Source organism: Lactuca serriola, chromosome 8, assembly GCF_051521515.1.
Source record: "Lactuca serriola cultivar US96UC23 chromosome 8, Lser_US96UC23_V15, whole genome shotgun sequence".
In the NCBI taxonomy this organism is placed as follows: domain Eukaryota; kingdom Viridiplantae; phylum Streptophyta; class Magnoliopsida; order Asterales; family Asteraceae; genus Lactuca; species Lactuca serriola.
Window position 1 is genome coordinate 88,939,418 of NC_136415.1, and position 7,824 is coordinate 88,947,241.

The 7,824-nt window shown below is 33.3% G+C and overlaps 1 pseudogene; it reads right to left on the reverse strand.

Annotated features, from left to right (window-relative positions):
* Positions 1 to 1,439: 1,439 nt before the first annotated feature.
* Positions 1,440 to 1,805, reverse strand: LOC145067141 (umecyanin pseudogene; annotated as a pseudogene).
* Positions 1,806 to 7,824: the final 6,019 nt, after the last annotated feature.

Here is a 7,824-nt window from a genome sequence, read left to right on the forward strand (position 1 = left end):
TATAATAATTTGAATTAACCGACTAAGACTTTAATGTTATGAACCTTGTTTTATTTATAATATATTTTGAGTATCAATATTCATTCCATTACAAATTAATAAACCACTAATATTTTATAATATATACTCTTGATGATGGTTCCTTCTATCTTCTTCACGGGCAATCGTGATTTAAAATCTATCATATTTGTGTTCTAAATTTTAATGACCATGGGGTTATTTAAGCGACAATCATATTATGTTTAGGTTGTGTTTGATGCGTAACGGCTAGTTGACGCGTTAACTTATTTTTTGAGTTTTTTTTAAACCGTTACATATGGCAAGTCAAAAAGTAGCATATAAGTTACCTATTTATAAGCTATTTATAGTATATTTTTTTTTAATTCCAAGGTTGTAAAAACCGCTTGACGTTAGCTAGTCGGTGGACTGCGGTTAAGAGACTAATCGGTTAGACGGAGATTAATCGGGGGATTAATAGGAGACCATTAATTGCTGATTTGTTAGATTTTTAAAAATTAAATATGACTAATATCATATAAAAGTTCATAAATACCACTAATATCATAACAAAATAGGTTAATATGGTTAATAAAAGAATAATCATACCTTAAATAGTTTCTATTGAGATGTAACTTATTCAAAATGTTAAAATTTCATCGGGTTCCACTGCTTCACTCATTGTGTATTCAGTGATTAATCATTAGACGCCCTCTAATCGGTCGAGTAGTGCCTAGAGATTAAGTGGGACCTAATCGAGATTTTTACAACACTGATTAATTCTCAAATATACCTTTAGCTAATTATAAAATAAATAATCTTCTAAATTCCGTTTTATGTCATTTTATATATTCAAGCTAGCTTATAAGCTATAGTTTTTACCAAACGTTCATTTTTTATCAGCTAGCTTATAAACTAACAATTATCTTTTCAGCTAAACATCTAGTTGCTCGGGTATTAATTAGTTAATTTTTCAACTAGTACACCAAACATAACATAATATAGTGAACCGATTAATGGTTTTGGGCCTTTCACAAGTTCCACCACCTTACAGATATGCATATATTTGTTAATTATCTATGTATTTATGTTAGGAAAACTGCAACTTGCAGTTCCACATTGTACAAAGAAAAGCTAAATCGATGGAATCATGGACAAATTTATGCATCTCTAATTTATGTTTAGCCATCGCACTTTGGATACTAGTGTTTTTTATTCCCCTTTTCCGTGTTTAACATTTATAGAAGATCATTTTAATCTATGTAAAAACCGATATACTTGATTACTCTATCAGAATTATATCTTAGTTTATTAATTTAATCCATCATCGTCCAACAATATTCATATGAAAACTCGATGAATTTGTATAACAAACTATTATTTTCTTATATTACTTTAGATAGTAAAAAGTTAATGAGGTAATATGGAATACGAGTTGTTATCTAATTTGGTGAATCCTTAACCTCAATCCCTACTTTTTGCCCTTTCTTGCAATGGTCTCCTATGGTGCAAATGTAATAATGGTTGTCCATGTTCTTGATGGTAAGTTCAGTCGGGCTGGTGGTGTGGAGTGAGATGGGGTTGGTGCCATTACAATGTTCGTATGCCTCCTTTGTTACTTCTGCAACGTTATGAAGCGTGTTGTTGAAAATAAAGACGAGAACATCATTGCTTTTGAAGGTATGGAGTCGTGACCACACAAGATAGAAACTTTCTGCTGATGGCAGCCTCCAGTGGTAGTCATATCCGACAACATAGTGTTCTCCTGTTGAGCTATGGAACTCCATGGATACCACTACCATGGCCATTATCATAATAAAACTTGACTTTAGATTCGTCATTTTTGATTGATTATGTGTTTGGATTTTTTGGATGAATTTGAGGTTGCCTCAAAAGCCAAAACTTAGAATATTTTGTAGAGTTTTAATGACATTAAAGAATAGGTTTTCGATATATTTATAGGAAAAATAAGCAGTTGTGGTATTTATTGCATAACTATAATTAATTCAAAGTATTTATAGAATGTGGTTGAAAGTTGTTGATATTTATTGCATAAATTAGCGATAGTTAATTTAAGAAAAAAAATTGCAAAATGGTCCTATGGTTTGTCATATTTTTTGGTACAGTCCAAATAGAGTTGTAGATATTATTCATAGTGTTTTTTATGATATAGTTTTGTTGTAAATTTTGCACCTGTTAAACATGAAATGACTATCTTATGTGTTATATATATATATATATATATATATATATATATATATATAGATAGATAGATAGATAGATTGATAGAGAGAGAGAGAGTTGTTCAAATGAGAACCAAAAACATTAAGAACCCTAAAACCCTCATTTTATTAGTAAACATGTATTGTGTGTAATATTAAATATGTTAAAGTCCCGACTTTTGTCTTTTTGGTAAGAAAATGACAAAATCGTAATTTTTATAGTCTAATGTATTTATTCATACATTCATTTATATTTTATCACAAAAATTATATGAAATACAACTTTATATAGTCAGTTTACAATTTAATACACAAAATTCACAACTTAATATAATTCATTTTACACAAATTCACAAATTTAGAGAAGTCAAACCCAAACTCTACCACTACCACGACCACCACACGCCGCCACCAACGTCTGCCAGCTTAACGGCCATATTTCTTTCTAAAACAGATCTGTACATAAAGACATTAATAGTTTAAATACTACATTCACAATTTAATAAACATATTAATTAACTCAGTTTGAATTTAACGCAAAACAATTATAAAAACTAATGCATTCTCACATATTTATACACATAAAAAATAAATATATTCAAAAGAAACTAATACAACAATCATTCATATATTAAAACAAAATTTACATAAAATTCACAACAAATGGAATCAATTCACAACTTAATACAGTGAATTATCATTTAATACATAAATTCACAACTTGATCTAATAATTTAATAATTTAATACACGTAATTCCATATTTTTAACTTAAAACTTACATTTATACTTTTAGATCAAGAGGCTAGTAGTCACACTTCCAAACCGGAACGACGGAAACGTTCGAGAGCGGAGGACGTCATGTACAATATCACAACAAATATATAATAGTAATCAAAGCAACAACAACCATTATATTAATAATATAAAGTTTATATTGTATTCAATTCACATATGATTGGCTCCAAAAGTAAATAGTAAAACAAAGATTTGAAGCTACTATGCTCCGTCTTCTCGAAACCTGAGCATGTACCTGTCTACTAGTTTCTTGAGAATATAAATGATTTTGAAAGTATATCAACATTTAAGTTGGTGATTTCATAAGTATTTTGTTTTAGAAAGTAAGTTCCTTATTCCTTGAAAATTGTCCGTGTGTTTCTCCAGAAAATCCTATATTTTACTTATTAAGTAATAACCATACAAGTTCTTTCTTCAATTACATAGTGTATACATGTTATATATAATTCAGATCGGATGGACAGTCGAATAGGTGGGTCTGTCCTAAGTCCACAACCAAACAAGGAACAGGAAATGAGGCGGAAGTCACACATTCCACTGTGTATCAGATCCTTATTATATAACGCCCTAACGTATCCTCTAGATAATCGTACAATTAACAATAAATGTTGTTTTAAACATTATGAGTGTGTTCCTTTAGACAATCCTATATTTTCTTAGTAAAATGGAATGTAGTCTTAGGCCTTAAGACCAAAATATATCCGTTTCTTGTATTTAAAGAAAGACATATAACACTTTAAATTCGTATAAGTAAAGTGACCTATACTAGTTCCTACTATGATTACTTAATGCATACAAGTTATATAAAATCAAAGATCGAACGAACAGTCGAATTTATGGATCTACCCTAAGCCCACAACCAAATAAGGAACATGAAGTAAGGCGGAAATCACACATTCCACTGCCTATCAGATCTTCATTGTATATAAACCAAATGTATCCACTAAGTATTCACATCGACATGTAATCAAACGTATTTGTTTGCAAAAAATCCTATATTTTATATAAAGATGAGTTGTAGTCTTTAACGTACTAAGACCGAAAAAGTATAAGTATAAATGTCATACTTAGTTTGATTACTTGTAGTTTTATTAAGTAAAACTAGTTGAAGACGTGCTTGCCCTGTAAGTTGGAGGTTTTGTTATAACCTTTCCATGATTACTTAGTATATACGAGGTATATATAATCGAGATCAAACAGACAGTCGATTGGGTGATTATGCCCTAAGCCCAAAACCAAACAAGGAACAAGAAGTAAGGCGGAAATCACACATTCCACTGCCTATCTGATATTAACTATATATAACACTGATGTATATACGAAGTAGTCATATAATTATTACCCCTTAAGATTGTTTTAAAAGCATATTACTACGTAAATAAATAGTAGTTTTCGCCATGTGAGTTCTTATAACCATACTAATATGACGGATATCCAAATACGACGTTCTTTAGGCGTCGGTATCGTTAATGAAGTTTGTCACCTCAGGATTGTCGGCCTAGCTGTTGCAAGCAGCTTAGGTGCGAGATTGTCAGTCCCGTATAGATCTATACACAAACTCACGCTCTCCCTTCAGGAGACTCTGGTTTATAAGTCAGGACTTTCGTGGGTACTTAGGTAAGTACGCAAAGCCATGTCTCACAAATCTATTGCGTCAATGAATTCACGAGTAATACGGTGAAAAAGATTTCAATAAATAAAAATCAAATTTTTATTTATACCTGTTTATGATAAAAATTGTGGACTGGATCATAAATTTCCTATTATAATTTATATGCTTGTTTTCATATCGTTTTTCCTACTTAGTAACATAATCTGAAATTTTCATAAACTATATCTATTATAGTTTATATGCATGTAAATTATATAATAAAAACCTCGTTATTTTAACAAATTTAAAATTTATAATTTAGCAATAATGTTTATTTAGCATTTTCGCGTAAAGTGTTTATAAGGTAAAAGAGAACGTAATAAATGATTTTTATTTATAAACACAAGATTTCTTGTGTTTTACTTTTATTCCCCCATAAAACATATAAAAAATTTGGAAAAATATAGGAGTATGAACTCACTTGATAAGTGGTGATTTGGGTAGCACTTCGCTACTTGAAATTACAAGTTTCTGGTGAAAATCGAGTTTTGCGTGGGCAGAGTTTCAGCTGAAAAAATTATTTTCTCGAGGACTTCGATTGTTTCGGGCTTTCTTCGGGTGTTAGGGAGGTTCGCTAGGCTTGGGGGTGGTTTAGAGTGGCTAGAAAGGAAGTAGAGAGTAAAAAAGAGGTGTAAATGGCAAAAGAATTGAGTTGCCTTTGCAGCCCTTTTATAGCCCGGAGGCTTCGCACTATGATGGGCGTAGTCTCGTAGTACGATGGGCGTAAGTGTTACGTGGCCTCTGATAGGTTTCCGAGCTTCGAACGTGTCACAACTAGGAACACGCGTCCATCATGTGAAGATATAGGGCGACATGGCTGATTCTAGAGCTAGTGCATCCGAACGCTGGGCGTAACCCTCTACGCGGGACGTACCTCTTCGGACCAGCCTTGTAATTTGGGCATTGAACTTCAAAAATTCATAACTTTCGCATACGAGCTCCGTTTTCGACGTTCTTCATATCCATGCGTAGGTGATACCATACTCTACGACTTTCCTTTAGACTCCATTGGATAATTTTGTCTTTATTTTAAATGTTATATTTTAACAGGCCGGGATAGGAAAAGTCAGTTAAAAATTCATAACTTCTTCATCCGACATCCATTTTCGTCTGTCTTTTTACCGTTGAACTACTATTGATGAGATCTTCGATTCTCGTTTAGTTTTTGTCCTATAAAAATCGCTCAATCTATATTTCGAATTTCGGGTTGTACGCTAATGTGTCGAATCTTAGAAAAATCATATCTTCCTCATATGATGTAAGATTTAGACGTTCTTTTTATGCACACTATTGGTTTAACATATGTCACAACTTTCATTTAGATACCTAAGGCTAAAAAACATTTTATTGTAAACTCACTTTTTACGTCACTCAGCATTGTGTCAGTTCTGTCGCGAAACTTTGATAGGTAATAACTTCTTCATTATAACTCAGATTTCGGCGTTCTTTATATTTCCGGAATCCATGTAATGATCACTACAACTTTCTTCTTAGGTTTATGTAGCATTTTATTACTTTAAAACAAATTATAATGGTTTACCCTGACCATTACATTGACTTGAAATTATGGGTTGTTACATTATCCCCCCGTTAGAGGGAATTTCGTCTCGAAATTGTTTCTAAGGTGTATTCATGGACTAGGGAAAAGATGTGGGTTTGGTTTACTTGTCTAAGTTTATTTGAATAATAGCATGCCCACTCGTAGTCTTGGGCAGCTTTGCCCTGAAGTACATGATAAGACTCATACTTGGTTTATCCACGACCACCTCGTGTATACAAGTCGTATATAATTAGAATTGTAAAGACATTCGGAATAGGAGGTAGGGTAAAATCACACATCCTAAATCCGTAGAATCTTAATTATATACCACCCTCGCGTATACCCTTAGTAGTGATAGACTAGTTGCATGGATCCTTAGTCTCTATTCTTGAACTTGCCTTGCAGTACGAGTGGTATTCTTAGGAGGTATGCTGAGGATACTTTGGGAAGGTTACGGAAGATATGGTACTCCTCGCATGAGTACTTCAGAGGTTTAAAGTGAGAGACGATTCTGAGATCTATGTCGGGTTTTGTTATTCGGTCGGTTAAGACGAAGGGTCTTTTTGGTATTATGTGGAATAGTTATGATGGGGACCAAGCTAATCCGTATCTAATGGTTATGTCGGAACTTCTTATCGTAACGGGTGTTAATTCGAATAGAAAGAAGTGTTTGTTTAAAGCAATGGCGTATTCTATGTATATGTCTTTAGTGCCTTCTGTTTTATCCTTGTTATTACTACTGCGAACATTTCATAATACAATCTCTACAAGGTCCCTCTATAATCTCTTGGTGTATACAGTTCTTGTATAATTAAGATTGAGAAGATCGTCGACTGAGTAACTCTGTCCAAAATCCACAATCAAAAAAGAAATAGGAAATCAGGCGAAATCACTCACTCTAAGCCTATAAAATCTTGACTATGTATGACCCTAATGTATACGTTAAGCCATCCTAGCTCATCTGTAAGGGATCTTAGTTTTTATATAAATGATGTGTTTTGTTCGGACAAGAGTGTAATTTATTTATTAAAAGTTTAAGCTATATATATTTTTATTGGGAAACCGTACCGTTGTTAACGGGTGGTTCTAGGATAGTTTCTCCTGCGATGATCATCAGTATTCTTCCACCTTCGCCAGAGTTCCTTGTTATTGGACAATACCTATGGAAGTGTCCAGTTTTGCCACACTTGTAACAGGCTTGGCTTACACCAATGTCGGGGACCTAAGAGATTTGTCGTGCCGGTGACCTACATAAACAAGCAGTGTGTCCAGTCCTGTTACAGTTCTTGCAATGCATATTCCGGCAAGGTGTGGTACGATGAAAGTTACATTTATTACATTTTCGAAGGTTTCGAGCATATCGACAAGCGAGGGCTGGAGTGGAAGGTGTTGTGGCAGCATGATCAGTAATGATTTATTGTCTTTTCGAAGTGTCTTGTGTTGAATGTATTTTCTTCTTGCTCACAGACTTTCGCTTATAGTCGTCCTCTTTTGTTGGTTTAGGAACAGGGGTCATTATTCCTTGGCGAACCCCATGGTCCACGGGTGTCCGTGCCAGGCGCTTGGCACTGTCGAATGTAAGAGGTTTTGCAGCTATCATGTTTCCTTGAATCTGAG